Genomic DNA, 19289 nt, shown 5'->3' on the forward strand with positions numbered 1-19289 from the left:
GAAATGTGGAGATTATTGACATTATGTATTAGCAAGTAAAATATGTCATGTTCATAAAATAGAATGTTGAGAAACCTGAAGCACTATCGACTACAGATCCAATATTGACACATGTTCTGAGGGGTGTCTCACCTGTCCTACAGTCAGCATGCCTTTCATGCACACTTTCACACTGCACCAAACAATATCACAAAAAACTGCCAGCACAGGGCCACACGCTTCATTGAACACACAGGTCACACCTGATTGGTTATAGTGTTCAGACACAAGCCAATCACAGCCTAAGACTGACCAGTGGGCAGTGAGTGCCCTATGGACACAAGGCAATATTTACCTGGTAATTAGCAGGTGATTGGCACACCTTGTTACACAGCTACTCTACACGTGACCACCAACTATCAGCCAAGGTTCCTAATAGGTAACCTAAACACATCACTAGGGTGACAAACTCACTCAGCTGATCACAAAACTGGGAAAAGTCTACAATCAATATTTGTGTCTTTTTGCAATGTATTTAACTAATTTACTAATGGTTTCTTATTTTATTAGGAAACAGTCTTACCCTTTACTAATATGTCTAGACCCCTCCTAAACTACCTTTGATATATATATATTTTTTTAATTTTTTTTGACATTATGATCACCATTACTGATCATATATATTGATTTCATAGGTTGGAAACTTTAACTCTAGCTTGTAGTGTAAAAGTAGCCTAAACTGATGATATCAAACCCTGCTCGTGACAAATCATCCCGCAGAAAAATGTTGAACCGGAGTAACATTTCTAACCAACAATGACTGTCTTTATAGGTGATTAGTGTTCATTTCAACTACAAGTAAAGTATCACCGTTAGCTGTAGCCAGCAGGTCAACAGACATATTAATGAATTCTTTTATACATTTTTTTATTTATTTCCAAAGTTAACAAAATATTACAATAATACAATGTTATAACTGTGGAGGAGGNTATTTATCCTTATATTAAATAAAATTTTACTTATATTTTTATTAAAAGAAAATTGATTCACTTTTATACCTTATGCAAATGTTTACTTAAATCAATTAACTCTAATACAGTGTCTTAAAATACTTAACAAAAAAGTAATAGGAAAAAATATGTCGGGGAGAGGCTTTAAACGTTATTTTGTGTGAGGATTAATCATATAATTGATTTTAAGGTGTTGTAACCTTGCTACAGGGAATTCAAAACCATTTACCTGACCAACTTGTTTGTCAAAATACTATAAAACCATTTACCTGACCAACTTGTTTGTCAAGATACTATAAAATTTCTTACAACACCTATTGAAAACACACTGATATGGGCAAGATATTACCTATTGTATTGTATGTAAATTCCGTAGTGTGTAGATATGTGAAAGTTAAAGCAAGAAAGTATATATAGGTAAACATTATATATGATATAGTGTCTGATTGAGATAATTTCCCTGCTGACAGATGACAGACATATGTTAACATAGCTCTGATCTACAGGGTGCTCGTAATCAGCTTGTTACTGACAATTTGGGTCTTGATTACAGGTAAGTGGTCAGGTATTGTAGCTCCCCGGGGTGGGGCTGAACAGTGTTCATGCACATATACTGAGAGGTGGGGTGGGGTTCACTTAGTGCCAAGACCTCCCTCTCCACCTGTCAATAACGAGCGAGTACGAAATGCTCCTTTAACAATGCCAGTAATCAAGATATATAGTCACAAAGTCTACACATGATCAGATACTTTCACACAAAGACTGATTATAAATAAAAACCAGCTTAGGTCTACCTTTACTACTCAGGGGAGCTGACTGCTGCTCAAAGTGTCACTTAACAGCCCAATTCAGGTTAAAACTTCTCCCCAGATAGGATGTTGTTTTAAAAACTACATTACTCATCTAATTTAATTCCCAGTAATAACGAGACAATGTTTTGTATGATGCGACGTTGGTCCGAGAGTGTGTTTGTGTAGCCGGTCCCTGTGTTTACTCGGTAAACCTATCACATGACAGCAAGTCAACATACCTGGCCTAATGTGTTTTAAACTGCAAACAATCACCAGGTTTAGTTTTTAAAATTTAATTAATTGACTAGATTTAATCCTTAGAGCAAAGAAACACATATCACACGAGGATGAAACAACTTCAAACTCTCTACAAATAGACAAACAACTTCAAACTCTGACAAACAGCTGTTATCCCCAATACAATATATATAGTCAGAAAACAAAGAAATTGGAAAATATCGATTCAAAAGTAGATAACATACCTGTGTACAATGTCTCACTAACATCCACAGTGTATTAGTGGTGGTATAGACTTTTATCAGTAAAACTGAAGTGAACACCGCTGTGTGACAACTATGTCTGATATGTATTATAGTTCTACACTGTACTGTCAGTCTGGACAAGATTTATAATAAACACAGAATAAATCACCTCATTTATGCTTTAATATACTGGGACAAATTGATAAACTCCTCTCTTTTCCTACATACCCATTTCCTGGAGTTCATTATTTCTACAATTTGTAATGCAATTGAGTTCATTTTTTTTTTTAACATCTGATATATAAATATGATAACTTTTATTAGCATATAAAAATGAAAGTGAATAAAAGAATTTATTATTGAACAATCTGTGGATTTCTCAGTCTATAAATACAGACCAGATCTAACAGAAGAACATGGTGTGTTACGTGTGTGTTTACCTCAAAGTTTACACTGCACCCAGCTGAGATAATAAATTCAAACTTTACAAGCTAAACTCTTAAATACTTGACAGAGTACAGTCCCAGTTGAAAAGAATTCTTTTTTTACTTGTAACACCTATTGAAATGATGTCTATGACCTAAAAAACTCATCAATATTGAAGTACGTTGTACATAGAAAGTACGCTTTTCTCACGAACTGACGACCAGACATCTCCGTCGCAGGGAAATAACTATAACGTTGAATTTGTGGCAGACATGTAAACATGTACACATAACAATGATTAAAACATGTTCAAACTTTTATTGTTCTATTTTAGTTACATTGTGTCTTTGAAAGCAAAATAAAAACAAATTAAAATAAGATATGGGACTATTCCACTCTAATTGGACAATATGGTTTTGAATACTAGCAGCTTTAATTTATCACCGAAGGAGATAAAAACAGAACTTGTTTGTACACGATGATAAATCTGCCACTTTAAATAACAAATCACTGTAGCATGTATTTACCAATAATGTGTTAATATAAATACCAGATAATTTTAATCAATCTAGACTCCATTAAAAACTACAATCCAAAGTAATGGATTTTTCTTTGAATATGTCATCTCATCGCAGCATATTTAATATTTTATCAGTATCTATAGATCATATCTGATCTCAACGAATTTTTGTATCCACAAGTTTAGCAAACATCATAATAACAAAACTGACTCAGACATTTAATAGAAATATATGGACAAATAACATTACTTACCACAGAAATGTGAACAATTCTTATATCAATGTTCTGTTACACAAAGATTTTTATTATAATGTACTGAGAATTAAAGGTAAGAATAAGCAATTTCTTTGCTCTGTCTTCATAAACAAGAGGACAGTGTGTGGTTTGTGTACTTATTTACGGTTGTCGTCGGGTCAGAGTGTGAGACGCGTGAATGTACTGAGGGATTGCGTATGAGCAGCTATCAATGTGATCGCCACACGACACCTCACATCCGCTACCCTTACAACACGGGTACAATAATATCTCTTCACTCAAGCGCTAACACACTTCTCTTTTTAACAGAAAATCTCGTTTTACAGATAATCTAACAAGATAAAATGAACAAAAAGGAGGGTCTCCAGTCCGTTGTAGACCACTAACCTCTGTGAACCATCTACAATACCACACCCCTACTGGTATCTCTCCATCTTCTACGTCCCGTTTATCCCTACCAATGTCCCTATCTCTACTGGTGTCTCTCCTGCATTCACTGACTTCCCTACCCCCACTGATACAAGTACCTACCCCCACAGACACCCCATCCCCACTGACTTAACTATACCTATACCGACACCCCCACCCCTACCGAACCCGCAACCACTAATTGCAGGTGATTTAAAATCAGTGTCAGAATCAAAATAAATTGGAGATATAATTACTTCTTGTTGTGTCATCAATAAACTACCCTATATATCCTAGCTGTCTCACTGTATACAAATAAACTACAAGAATTATCGTGAACGTCTTTGTAACCTGTTTTTCAGATATTGATCTGATATTGTTGGACAGTGACGCGTCTGCCAGACAGCCGTCCAAGACCACTATTCAGGCCAGTGACAAATTGAACTAATTGTACACAATTGGTGGGAGATCTCTCACAAATCTTGTTTCCCAAACGGGGGTATTATTCTGTCATAAGGGGACTAGTTCAGCCCCTGTTAGCTCTGTGTTGTAGCGTCCCCGACCACATCTGTGCAAGGTCTTACCTATGGTGTGATGAGGGTTTGATGACAGCGACAGTTAAAACTCATACCAGTGGGGAGGGTTTTGTTTGGGTCGCAATTTACTGTCTCTAAATCATCTACGTGGATTAATCACAATCACCTATGTATCCGCTACAATTGGCAAAACTTCACATTTCATCAGATAACAAATCATGTCTGACCCCTGAACCAAAATTTGAAAATTGGATTAGTGAGTGCGTATCCGCGTGTAGTGCTCAGCAGCCGTTTGTGGATTAGAGGAGGACTTCTGATGGTGACCTTCACCGGCGATCTACACCTGAGTAACAGAATGCCATTAAAACGTGATCACCAACCTCCAGACAGTCCAACACAACGTTGGCTGTGCTGTATGGAACTGACTAAATCTTCTCTTCCTTAAAATCTGATTGTGTTCGTTTTTTAGACCGAGTGTCAATTTGCATGAAGCGAGAGGTTGAGAAAAGGAGTAAAGAATGCAAGTCAATGAGTCTTAAGGAATGTACAAGCCTTATAAAATAACCATGGTACATTGGAAAAGAAACTAAGAAGAAAGTATGGCTGAAGGGCTGGTAGAGACAGACCACCGTCTGTACAGTATCTCCGATACCTTTCCTTCCTACACATAATGATATTCTACTTAATGGAGTTCCACAGTTATACCATTGTCTTTGAATTAAGAATCAAAGTTATTCCGGTGACATCTTAGTCCCTCCATTAAAACCTGCATGCTGCATCATATATATATATATATGCTAGTAAACCGATCTATTAGCAGACTAAACAGGGATGAAACATCAGTAAGGGCCGTGTGTGTATAGAAATATCACTGGAGTAATCCTGGACACTGCCAGTGATCAGTATTGTCTTTTGAAGAATGGCTGGCTATCTGCTTTTTCAGCTTGGATTATCACCAATTATAAAACAGATACTGCCTTCCCACTAAGTACACTAACAAGAGAGGCCATAGACAACTAAAATGGGAAGTATTGATTTGGACATGATGGAATATATGCTCCAAAAAATAGAAATCTAACAGAAAAGCCACAACAACTTAATTGTGAAAAATCCATATTGCTACAAGACCGGTTATAGAAGGTACAATGCTGCTCCAGGAAACGTCACTATTTGACCAACCCAATTGACATTAATATTTATTAGTCATTAAATAAATTAATAAATATAAATAAGACTCGGATCCCTCCCAAGGTAGCTTATTCCCCCCCCTACATCTGGGCTGTAAATAAGTCCAGATCAAAAGCCTTTTTCCTCTGGGTATATGATATTTATAGCCTGTTGACAATTAAAGCCGCTGTTTCCTGGCTTCAGGCTGCACCATATACAGATCACAAACATGAGTTTTGCTGGTCTTGTTAGAGCAGTACTGTTGACTATTGAACAGAAATGCCAACAATTAACACTGACCAATGAAACAAAGTCATAAACAGCCGATCATCTTAGCTGGCTAGTTTATGGTGGCCGTGGACTTTTGAAGTCTACTGATGGCTATATAGATATAACAGGTATATACCCCTGACTTATATAACCAATCACAGAAACTATTCAAATTCTGCTGATTGACAGTTTTATGGCTAAAATGAAGAGATAATTTTCATCTCTTTGAAGTTAAATGATATTCAATGAAGCATTTACAAATTTGTTTGTGACTAAGTACACAACAATTCGTAGTCATTCCAGTTAACCCTACTAGTACACTTACACATGAACAATTTCCATTTCCTAAATTTATGATTTGCCTAATATTTAATGACTTTGTCAGAAGATTTAAGAAATAAACTTTGTTTCCTATGATTAGACTTAGGTATGTATCGGTCTAGGACGCTCCGAGAACTTCTCTAGATAGGTAACAATAGATTGTATATTTACCAATAGTAAGTTTTTATGCATCATTACAGATAAATACACTGACCTGACCATTACTAGGTCTACCTCCAGACAGCAATCTCACATCTGGTCAATTTTCTAACACAGAAATGTCACAAATATTATATAGGTCAAACCATTTAAAAAAATATTTCATAATGAAAATAATTTACTCATTTTTCAACTGTAAATACCTGCATTCATTCTGATAGCCTGGTATACACTAAGGTTCAATTGGGAGAAACCCCCAAATAATTTGTTCATATACCCCGATAGCCATTTTTTATCATTGCAGAAGAGTTTGGTGTGTCGGTCACACTGACACCATTTAACAGATGACAGCATTGTCTGAAATAGTTCTGTACTATCTGAGAAACTAATTACGACAGAATCAGAAAAAATCCCAACTAACCCTAAATCATATTCCAAGAAACCTCTCAGGCTTATAGAGATGAATTAATTTATATTAAAAGAATCAGTATGGCCTTTCTGCCTATGCTCAGGGCTGAATATACTAGCAGGGTTAGAAATCAATTCCTTGGAACAATTTTGAGCTAGAAACCCTATCCATCACGGCAATTTTCAGGTTGCTGGTCTTTTAACTCGGGAACGCCCTAAACCTGACAAGGTGCAGAACGATAAATAAAACGATGGTATAATATCTGACAACACAGCCAACTCCGGCTCAAGAAAAATGGTCAATTATTAATTTGCAATAAGACGCAATCACATGAAGAATTCTGTATGATGTGAATGTTGTCGGGTTTGGCGAGACCATCTTACACCAGGCTAACTCTTGCTGACGAAGGCCAGGGTCGATCAATCCCACTCGCCAGATTAACGCCCCACACCAAATAACACACGTCAACACATCCTACTTTCTCGAGTGTGAGGAAAGTATTTTTTTGAAGAACAAAATTTACAATCAAATCCCCAGCATATATAACTGCCTTGCTCATACTTCAGAAATTAATTTTACGATCAAGACTTCAACATACATCCATTTTAAAATACCAGGTTTACCCTCAGCCCTTCGTAGCCTGAGTGATGTCTTACATTGCAGGTGTTTAGTGCATCATTGCATGTGTAATGTTAAAGAAATCAATTTAGATTTGATCCTTTGATGTCTCTTCATGAACAGGTCACAATTCAAAGGAGAGATGACTCTTTACATTAAATAAATTATAAACACAAAAATTCTTCTACCTTGATTGATTCAGTACTGCAAGATAAGCTGTTCTCCAAATATTTGGACATTCCCTACTGAGGTACAATGTAGAACATCTTATGTACAATTTGTACCTGTCCAGCCCTGGTCAGAGGGAGACAAATGGCCTCGGCCATCTACCTGTCATTGTGTTACCTGTATTTCTGATTGATAATTCACCATCAAACAATACGTATGATGTATGACATATCGGCTGTATTGTTACTGATAATTATTTTACCTACATGAGTATGATACATAATGTTACAACATAGATACCTGGTCAAACAGGTAAAAATAGGGTTGTCAAATCATTACAACCAACAGGTAAAAGTGAGGTCCTCGTTTCACTACCACGAACAGGTACCAAGATAAGAATTTAGCTTGAGTGTTTTGCACTAAAGAATACATGTATATATTACCTTTATTTTTTGTGTGTTTTTTGTAGAAATACCTGGAGATACACATGAGATTCACCTAGTGTTTGTTTTACCGGAGCAGGAGAAACTGATCGCGATGAGTCACCTCTATTGATAGTGACAATTATCTACCCTACATTATTTACCACATTTCTCCCAGATAGCTATCTTAAACCTATTGTTGTCTCTATTATGTCACAAGAAAAACAATCCTTTTCTCTGTCAGCACTTTTCTGCAACATTTCTTTTTTTTAACAACAAGATAGTTCCTCGATAAGAAACCCTCATCCCGTCTTGTAAAGTGAAAATGTCAAGTTTGACAATTCCTCCTGAATTTTAGATTTGTGCGAGGCTCCAGAGCCCCAACAAAATCATAAAAATGTTTTAGTGGGTATTTCAAACCAGAAAGAACTGTTTTTTTAAGTGATTAATACAATTGTTTAATTTGTTCTAAACTTTCTCTATCTGTACAACGCAGAAAACAAGTATTTTCTATATTTGAAATTAATATCTAGTAAAAAGAAACTACAGCACTGATTGAGTATTATTGCTATTCCAAATAGATGTAGCTGGTAATAGCTGTTAAACATTCTATTGTAAATGTATGGCTGAAACATTATTTCAACCCCTAACATTGACTTAGGTAGCATTTCAGCAGATACTACCTACCTGTCGCTCTACTTTCACAATCCATAATTTGTTTCCAGCCATTCTGTTCACAATAATCCATGCTGACATTTGATGTACACATTAATCACAGTAAAACATATTAGCTTTAGTGTACACCTCACAGTCAAACTAAAATGGACTCTTTAACATCTTTTTATAAAGATGAACAAAAAACCTAGTTGCCTGCCAGCCATGTTAACTGTTTTATCAGCCTTTGATGTTACTATACAAGTCAATTTCAACAATAATGTTAATTTCATATGTTGTCAACATGGACCTCAGTGTACATTTCCCCTTGAGTGACAGGTGCTCTTGCAGAAAATCAATAAGGGAAATTGATCTGAGTGTTGATTGTGTTTTGTATAGATAGCTAAACCATCTGCTGGTACAGACAATTAATGGTACGAATTACACATACCAGTCCCCTTTATATGGCCGACCAGTCTCTACGCAGACAACCTCAACAACAGCAATTTATCAAAAACATTCTACCGCCAGCTTCTCATCGTCAAAACACAATCTTTTTCAAAATAGCAGCAAGGTATCAAAAAGTATGTCATAGTCCAAGTTTTCCCCTCTACTTCAATACTCGCTTTAATTTCAAAACAATACTCTTTTCAAAATAGCAAAAATATATTTTTAGAAATAAATTATGAAGTCATTCCGTAAAAACAAACACTGAATAATTTATTTACCAACTGAATGAATTATAAGTTTTAAAGTACCAATATTTCGTTAAAATGTATATAGTATTTAAAAAGAACATGTTTTTTCAAGTCCATCCACTTTAAATATATTTGATTGGTTCAAGGGAACTATCACATTAAAACAGAAATTATAAAACTAAAACTAAAAATGATTGAGATAAAATTAACTTAATGATATGTATGTCATCCAAAATCATGAACCAGCTAATATATTGGTGAATTCATTAAACCAATGTAATCCTCTAATTATCCCATTTATTTTAACGTGAACAAATATTTAAATTTAATATCCTGAGGTATGGCTCTTTATGTTCAATTATAAAAGACTGATTTGTTAAAAAAGGAATCTTCAGATAGTTCAGTTTTTAAACATATCAAATTAATCATCGTTAACCAAAGCACTCCAGTCCTATAAGTTTGTGTCAGGGAAAGCCTGGTACTGTATTTAAAGTGAGTAAACATGCTAAGTGAACTGAAGGTTTCCACATTACATCAACCTTCAAATTTATCTTCAAGTCTGTGTCACATTGTTCCCAAAATCATAAAAGTTCAAATTCCTGTTTAATTGAATCTCCAACTATTTAAATAATTCATTTAACACTGAGTTTCTAAAATACTTTGTATTGTTTCGTCTTAGATTGTTGTCCTTGTTTTGTTTGGAGCTACCGCCCTGTTAAACACTTGTTAGCGTTATCTCGTGTGGTAAAATTGGTCAGATCAGTCCGGGTCAGCCTTAAGGTACAGACTCCAGACCAATATCACATTAGCTAATACTTTAGCTAAAGGCTAAATAATTTAATTGATTTAGCCTGAAAACAACAATGATTTTGCTATGTACACAAGACAGTACATAAAATATATGAAACAGACCTCGGGATACAAAATTTGTTGACTCATAAATCCCTAGGAGTCAATGTTCCATCTATTGTCTATATTTTTTACATCAGTAAGTTTCCCTGGAGATGTGACCGTTAGACTTTGCTGACCATTAAATCTAAAACAGACACAATCAATGTCACAGGTATTTAGTCTGGTATAATCAGCACATAAACACGTCTCCAACATTTGGTTTTTTGTTGTAGCTGGAACATGTTCCAGTAACTTATAAATACCATAACATCTACGGAGCTTAGACAATAAAACCTCAAAAACCAAACAAAGGAAACATTTAGGTTTGTAAAACATAAGTGAAAAATGAAATACTACGAGCCTCCACAAACATGTAGTCAATGTTACATGTAAAAACCTGAATACAAAAAACGTACCAGGTTCTCACCGATTCAACCCATGTTTGTTCCTCCAGAAATACCAGTTGTTCCAGCGAACCTTCCCCGGCGTGTAAAATCCCTTTCTCACCGAAAGCATTGAGGTTCAATATGCCTGAACAACTGTTTCCAATATTGTCATTATACTTATAATTTTCATAATTACATTGGTGGTCATTGTTAGTGAAACACACACTTAACAGCAAGATCCGTTCAGAAAGCATTCATGTAGCTCCCAACATTATGCCAAACGTTACCTTGAAGAGCGTAATTTTAGAGGTACGGCTGTTTTCACCTGGCTTACTCACAACACTTAAAGCTTCCTCTCAATGAATGTCCTATCAATAGGCCAGTATTCTATTCTCTATTCAACAGTCATGCGATCGAAGTCAAGTTAAAATCGAAATTCGAAAAACAATGTCATCTCTAGATTTGCTTTTTTTTAAGCGAAAACAAAGTATTTCTTGGTGCCAGGAACCTGGTTTCAGCAGCTATACGAGGTGCGAGGAGGAAGCTTGGTATGTGGGTCTTGTTGATCAGTTTGACGACTCTATTGTGAGGTATTGTTGATCCCATAAGATCTAGTCGAGACCTTCTGATTCGGCTCAGTAGAGCAAGAAAACATCCCCACCAATTTACAACTCCTCACCTTAACCACACATCGGCGCCCGCCCCCGAATCTACCGTGTCAATTCACTGTGGGAATATGTAAGCTGTGTTAATGTCGTATTGTTGAGGTTGCTCCCCACACACGGGTAGAGTACCCACTAAACATGCCCTAAGTGGGGCCTGTAGCGTGGCGAGTGAATCATACTCACTCCACTAATATTTTACAACAATTTTTGAGGTTACAGTGTAAATTGGAGTGGTGATTGTTCAGGTATTTGACGAGATATACATCTAAGACGTCTCCATCAGAATTCTATTTTAAATTAACTTCGTTTTAAACCAAGTTTTTTGTCTGAAGAGTTCTATGATGATTTCCCATTAATGTTTTCCCGTTAATGTTTCCCGTTAGTGATTTCAATTGAAACACTATTTCTACCAATTTTTTTTTTTTTCGTTTTTGCTTGGCATTTTGTTGCTTCAGAAATTCTATCTACTGTTACTACAAACCATGAAACATCATTTTAATGTGTCAAATAAATGTACTAGTATGACAAATTACGTTCTTCAATATTTTTTAACAAAAAGAAATAGGAATAAAAAGATAGGGAACCTACACAACATAATTAATGTACCATTTTTTTTATTTGTTGTATTTCCTGACCTTTGACCTTGAATGTGTGATGAGTAATACCCAATATCCATGCTCCTTGTATTAAAACTACAAAAACATTAAATACATTTTCATTTCTGCACCTGGCGCAAGTGTTGAAAAGATGCGTATCTACTCAGATCGCGTTAATGGCTCACAAATTGAGCCGTCATATTTTGTCGGTTGACTTTATAGCGGTGTGATACAGTGGTGTACGACTGGGGTAATACAGACATCCTTTGACAGGGTAGCTCTTTGTCAGTCTAATATCCACCACTTAGCCAGCCTCCATCACCGCTGACAGGTGATATATATTTTATATCAGTATTTATATAGATTTAAATTTCAAGTCTTTATTTAATGTAACACTTTATCAACAACAGGCTTTACTATCAGAGTTTTACTCAAATCTCCATTTCTTAAGAATTTACAAAATGTCATTTTATTGGTTAAATTAAACTCCGGAATACTGACTGTATCAATTTGAGTATGTGGTATGTCGTGTATTCAAAAGAGGGGATGGCCAAAATGGAATGTTTGAAACGCTTATTTAAGCCAAATCATAATTTTGTTTATTAAAGAATAGTATAATTGAATGAGTATTTTCTCACAGATAGAACATATGGAGTAGATATTTTAGTTAGGCTTCTTGCCAAAACACCACTTTCAGCCCCCACACAGTTTTCTGTGAACACGATCAAGTGATTTTTCTCACTGAGTTAACAATGAAATGAAGGCTAATTCTGCCTTACAAATTGTACTTTTACTTAAGACAGTGTAGACCTTTAAAATGTACAAGTTTTTTTTATCTTATAGTAAAAGGACAATTTCTTCTTTCAAATCAAGTACTAAAACAACCGATGAGATTTGCTACATTGTATCAGTATATCAACTCCTTTTCAAACTTGGCAATATATTATCAACTTTATTTAACTGTTTCAAATATTTTATACCCCCCGCAAGCAATTAAAAACAATTATAAACGATTCTTAATGTACTTATTTCATATCATCAAATGATATTCTTGATATTGGTGTTCATTAAATATCTAAGATATCTGTAGCTTTAAAAAAATATATAAAGTTTCCTCATCACAGAAAATATTCTTTTTGACAGCCTTATCCTGAAGGAAAGATATCTGTCCCCTAAAACAGAGCATATTTCCTGTCCTATACCCCCCTAACACCAGCTTACAGACAGTCTCAAGGCAGAACACATTCCAATGAGAATAGCTAGGTAAGTACCATTGTAGAGAAGAGGAGAGTTTGGGTATGGAATTACCTTGAGTAACACTTAGGGTTTTAGCTGGCACTGGGTAGCTCCGAGATATAGTCTATTGGACCTGTGTCTTTGTATCACTGATCCTACGTCCAAACACAGGGCCGTCCAGCAAAAATACATTTATGTAACTTTATATCCCTGGAGTTCCATCTGCCAAAATGTCTTGTACCTTTAATGTGTTTTGAGATTGGATTTACTAATTGAGGACAAATATAGAAGTGAGTGTATGGTACAGAATGGTGATGGTAATCTCGCTCTCAACGACAAGTGCTGGGGATTTTCACAAAGAATCACCTCTGAGTTGACAAACCGAGCTCTCCTGTCATCGAGACAGGTTGGAGAGACTAATGCTTGACAATGGTTCTTATCTCATACTGCTATAAAATCACAAAGTCTGTTCCTTATACCCTCAACAGACAGTTATGTCACCAACACTACCGTCGTGGAACTGTGTAGTCCATTATCTCTGTTTCCTTATAAATGAACTCTGTCACCCACTTCAACCACCTCTCCTTGCAAGTTCACGGAAGAACTCTTTGACAATTTTCACAAAGTTTACATTAAAAAAAAATTTCAAGTGTCTACTGTAGTGTTTTTTTTTAAAGGAATTAAAACAAGTCTAAGTATGTTATAATATAAAGTTTACCTCTGATAACTTTTACTTACAGAGCAACAGCCATCATCGTCAGGAAAATCCAATCGAGAAAATTCTACAGATAAGTCCAAAAGTCACTCCGCTATCCCAAAACATCAATTTGAAAATGAGGCCTCCGATACAAGTTGTGTATTATACTATTTAGAGAGACACACAATATCCTCAGAACAACAGAGCAAAGTTGAGGTCGAGACCTGTATGATGGAAACATAATCCCACCTTCTACACGGGGGAGAACAAAAGTTCTAAATAATTAGTCACCACAATGGACGCCCCAACTCTCTATGTCATTAATCCTTTGTGAAGGTGTTTGTGTTTTTCTATTCTGTGATTGTTTCCCAATGATAAGGATATTTTTTAAGCTTATGTAATAAATACCCACAACTTTCATTTGAAATTTTTCACTTGGAAAAGTATAGAATTCTTTTTCTTTTTTCTAAACAGACAAATGAGCTTGGTATGTTGATTACATATAAAAAAATGCTTGCCTAAAAATACCTGTACCTTTTGTACAAACAATGACAAGCTGTTCAACAGTCAACAATACTCTACCAACTATATAACATAACAGTGTTTCATCATTTCTTTTTAGTTACCTGTTACAACTTAGGAAATTCAACAACAACTTATTGGTTTTAAAGTTTTAACTTCTCAATCAAATTTTAAAGAAAGAATTTAAAGAAAACTGAAGTAAGGCTTTTATGATTACCTTGTTTAAAATTTTGTAATAACGTAATGTTAAAGAAAATGTTTTGTTTTATTCTCCATAATTTTTCTTTTTCATTCTTCAATTATGAGAAAAAATAATTAAATTCTTTGCACAATTGGAACTTCACGGTACCAATATCTTGGAATTTAAAATTTTCATTTACGAAATGTATTCCAATCATCAAAGAAGCTCTCTCCCCTAAAATAAATGATTTCCTCACCCCCCCCCCNCTGAAGGAGCCAGCTGCCTTCCATGCTAGGGAGCTGAGACTATAGGGAGCTGAGACTATAGGGAGCTGAGACTAGGGAGCTGAGACAGAGTACAATGGAGGTCCTCTCTAAGCAGTATTAGTACCTCTTCACAACTGTGTATTATCATCTAAAGAGCTGATTCACTGTCGACTTCTACCTCGACAGACACTTCACCGAACCGCCTGGTCCAGTCACATTGTAGTTTGATAAATATGGAAAAGACTGGCCGGAGTCAAGTGCTCCCTTTGTGAAGCCGTCCAGAAACATGCTCAAAGGGGGTCTTTACCCAGACAAATATCTCCGCATGTGTTGCCCACTTTTTCGGTGATTTTTGAACATCTTAGTATGGTATTGTCTCTCCTACACCTAAGTATGTACAGTTGGTATTGTTCACCTTATCTATTTTGCTATGCCAGTTTCCCTTGCTATACATAGTAATACCCATTTACCATCTATCAAACTCATAGCTAAGCTTTGTAACGTATCTTCTCAAATAAACTGGATTTTTTTTAACAAGCTAGTACGTCTTAAGAATTTAAAAAACTTTTTGAAACCCGCATCTCTGTCGACATATAGCCTCACACATGAGCCTACGGTAGTTTAGCGATCAATGGCGAAGTTTGATACCTACATTCTGACCCACATGTTCCTGTGAGAACTGGGCAGAGTGGTAACATCAAAAAGTCACATTACGTTAGACATTGTATCCTCCAGACACCCCAAGCCGCTTCCACTACCTTTATATTGATTTACAGCCACCAAGATGGCGCTCATTAAAAGGCACCATCGACCAAAATACCTGACATTAAACTTATTAAATAAACATTTTATTGAATTTTCAAGTCCTCTCCCTATTGGATTTCCTATTATTTGATACTTCGCTGAGTCTATATTGCTGTTGGCGAATACAAAAATTACATTCAAGGTTATTTTCCTCTTATAGATATTTCTTTTTATAAGCTGGACCAACGAAAGCATTACTTGACTTTACCATACAATAACTGTTTTCTTTACAATTTTTATATTTCCACTAATTCATCTTCCTTATTTATCTTCATAAAAATGTGAACATTCCTCCAGATATACACATATCAACACTTACTTCTGGTCAATTCTGTTTATAAGTCTCTATCTATATACATTTGTACTTCTGGTCAATTCTGTTTATAAGTCTCTATCTCTATTCATTTGTATACTTCTGGTCAATTCTGTTTATAAGTCTCTATCTATATGCATTTGTACTTCTGGTCAATTCTGTTTATAAGTCTCTATCTATATACATTTGTTCTTCTGGTCAATTCTGTTTATAAGTCTCTATCTCTATACATTTGTATACTTCTGGTCAATTCTGTTTACAAGTCTCTATCGCTATACATTTGTATACTTCTGGTCAATTCTGTTTATAAGTCTCTATCTCTATACATTTGTATACTTCTGGTCAATTCTGTTTACAAGTCTCTATTGCTATACATGTGTTTACTATGTATGCTATTACATGATTTTCGGTCCCTCTACGACCTTATATCATTGAGATAAAATGTACTGTATTATGAACCTATTACATGATTTTCGATCCCTCTACGACCTTATATCACTGAGATAAAATGTACTGTATTATGAGGAGAACCTGCTACATGATTTTCGGTCCCTCTACGACCTTATATCACTGAGATAAAATGTACTGTATTATGAACCTGCTACATGGCTGATGCTGTTAATCATATTGTTTATCAATAACATTTCTTGAAATTGAATCGGTTTTCTTACCCGTATACAAATGATATTTCTCACATTTATGACTACTCAAGAAGTACCTTTACACAGTCAGCGAGTTAATCTGCTGTATTTCACACCTGTGTACCAAACCTGAAACGAACACCTCAATTACTACATTACCTGTCCCCTCTTGATTCCATCCTGCTCCGATCTACCCCGACTTTCTTGGTGAACTTGCTATCTTTAGTAACGAAATGACTTTTTCCACAAGCCAGAAAAGTGTATTTTTTTTTTTTCAATGACCACAATTAGTGGACAATACTACGTAGATAGTCCAAAAGCCAGATATTGTGTATGTGGGTAGTGACAGACGAGATGGACCCTGCTTTGTCCCTAGTAAGTCACTGCATTCATTGATATTATCCCCAATGTAAATGTTATTGTGCTGGTGCGAGGCGCTGGGCAGTGTTTGTGCTGGGTATTTGTTGGGGGGTGTATTACTCGGGCCTGTGGACTATATTTATTGGGAGCTAATCTAATTGACAGTGTAGGTTTCTGTGTAAGAACAAACCTAATCCAATCAAAAATTACTTACTCATTCTGCCAACTACATACAGGAATTCTACGAGGCGCGCGAGACCCAATGTCAACATTTACCAAGGTGAGGCCCAGGAACACCATGTTACCACTTTGCGGAATTTGCCAAAGACAATTTCGCCCACTTGGACCAAAGGAACAAGTGGATAGTTTTAAATCTAAAAGGCAAACTAACGATCGTGTGACCTGATTGTGGAATATTTGTCATAGCTATATATAGTAAACCTATCTGAGGAGGGGCGATTAATGGAAATAGCTTATAACATATGCATACACTTTCATAAAGGTAAACACTTCAGTAGATTGTTATACAGAATTAAGTTGGATGGTGCACAATTTTTTCGTCTCATATGTGAAATTGATATATCATATCTTGTACAGAATAATATAACTAAGTAATTCTTTACAATTAAAACAGGTTTTCTCATACACACATCTAGAATATACACAAGGTCATTATATAAGGATATGTAGGAAGGAGAGATGTGATGAACAGCTATCTTGCTGCGCTGCCCATGGAAACTAGCTCAAATCAAGGGTCAAAGAGGTATTGACCACAAAATGGGAAAGAGGTTGTGATCACAACAGGAGACAGAGGTCATGATCACAACATGGAAGACATGACTTAGAGAAGAGAGATCATCAAGACAGGAGACAAACCATGAAAGCAGGGAAAGACGTCATGAAAGTTCGAGAGATAACATTAAACAGGAGATAAATGATAAAAAGAAGTTAGAAGAAGAATTTGCCTGGGTGAGGAAAAACCTCAGTGAGGGTTTCTCTCCATGTATCTCGGTCTAAATCAATTTCCATCTATCACTCAGAGATCAATGAGCGCCAAGTGTTTCTATAGCCATATTGACTGATTAATAATTCACAAACTTCTCAATAAAATGTCATCACGTCACCTTTCAATGACAGGTCCTCATAAACTGCACAGGCACGGAATGTCAATGGTATTGAGAATGTTTGTGTGTGTACCTCACCACCCCTGATAAAAAGGGTTAAACTTTCTCAGCGAACCAGGACGCCCAACTTGTAATCATTGCACATGGACGGCTACTGTTTATCGTTGATCGGTAGAAAGTGATCGTCAGACACTACAACACATTCTTAACTACTGATTTAGTTTGATTTATCGACGGCACAGTGCCCCAACCCAGAGTTTAAACTCACAGCCAAAGATAACAGGCTGACAAAATCATACCTATTATTATCTTTCCATGATTTGAAAAATGTTATACAGGAGATAGGATAAAAAACATTGTCAGAAATATCAAACATTAGAGATAAAAACTAAATATGATAGTAGTCCTAATGTTCAAGATTAATATCAGTTCGACTAAATACATGCCATGGTCAATACTGGTTAGGTCATACCTAAACACAGCAGCATGAATTATTAATTTGACACGCTTTGTTAACGCATGTGGCACAAGAATACACTACCCTATGTAATAAACAGTTCCATACACTTACCGTTTCTATTCTCACCAGCCATAGTGAAATGTCCAAAACACTCCATCGTAAACTATAACACACTTCACTGCAGCCATTTTGTTACCATAGAAACACATCAACAGTGTACCTGAGATGCTTTTTAAGTACCAGGTGAGTTTTATATTTCACTCCAGGTAAGTAGTCTGGGCCAGATAAAGTACAACTCCGTTAGAGGTTTCTCAGCACCACCACCACTACTTTATTAAGCCAGGCAGTAATCCTTTGTATCGCTGTATTAGGAAGTCCAGGTTAAAACTTGTTGCTCTATCAAATACATACTTCTTCATTACCAAATTTCCAACAATTGTTCAAGAGTAAAAAGGTCAACATTATCTTTAAAAAGCTATTTCTGTTTAGCAATTTCACATTTCTTTAACAATTAACTAAGTATTCCGTTAACTTTGTCAGAAAGCTGCCATTCCGGAGGCGGGCTTCGCACACATTTGTGACGACAGTGGTATTGATGTGTGGAGGTATTTCGACTCCTCCCTCCCAGGCTAGCGAGGCCTGACATGTATTGTCCAGGCGGACTACCTACTAGTTAATTCACACAACTGCCGATACAGAAGGAGAAAAGTGTTGCCTAATCTTCGTTACTCTTTGTAGGAACAGAGAACAATCTCTTTGTTGTAGAGGTAAAAATATGTAAAATATTTTATAAAACAAATTTTGTTTGAATAGTATAAGAGTGTCTATTTACTATTATTTGTTTCACCGTGT

At 35.8% G+C, this 19289-nt stretch overlaps 1 protein-coding gene across 7 annotated transcripts in view; it reads right to left on the bottom strand.

The window, feature by feature from the left end:
* LOC110454103 (protocadherin-11 X-linked-like) overlaps positions 1 to 19023 on the bottom strand; it is a 34310-nt gene extending 15287 nt beyond the window's left edge. For 2 of the 7 annotated variants that reach the window (XM_021503465.1, XM_021503466.1), the window contains exon 1: positions 18549 to 19023. The gene's annotated coding sequence lies outside the window, so the exon portion shown is untranslated. Of the gene's footprint in view, positions 1 to 132; positions 169 to 8630; positions 8792 to 10602; positions 10644 to 13807; positions 13880 to 18548 lie in introns of those variants that run through there. The other 5 variants (XM_021503460.1, XM_021503461.1, XM_021503464.1 and 2 more) reach the window with 5 other exon arrangements.
* Positions 19024 to 19289: the final 266 nt, after the last annotated feature.

The sequence above is a fragment of the Mizuhopecten yessoensis genome, unplaced genomic scaffold (assembly GCF_002113885.1).
Source record: "Mizuhopecten yessoensis strain PY_sf001 unplaced genomic scaffold, ASM211388v2 scaffold7669, whole genome shotgun sequence".
NCBI lineage: Eukaryota > Metazoa > Mollusca > Bivalvia > Pectinida > Pectinidae > Mizuhopecten > Mizuhopecten yessoensis.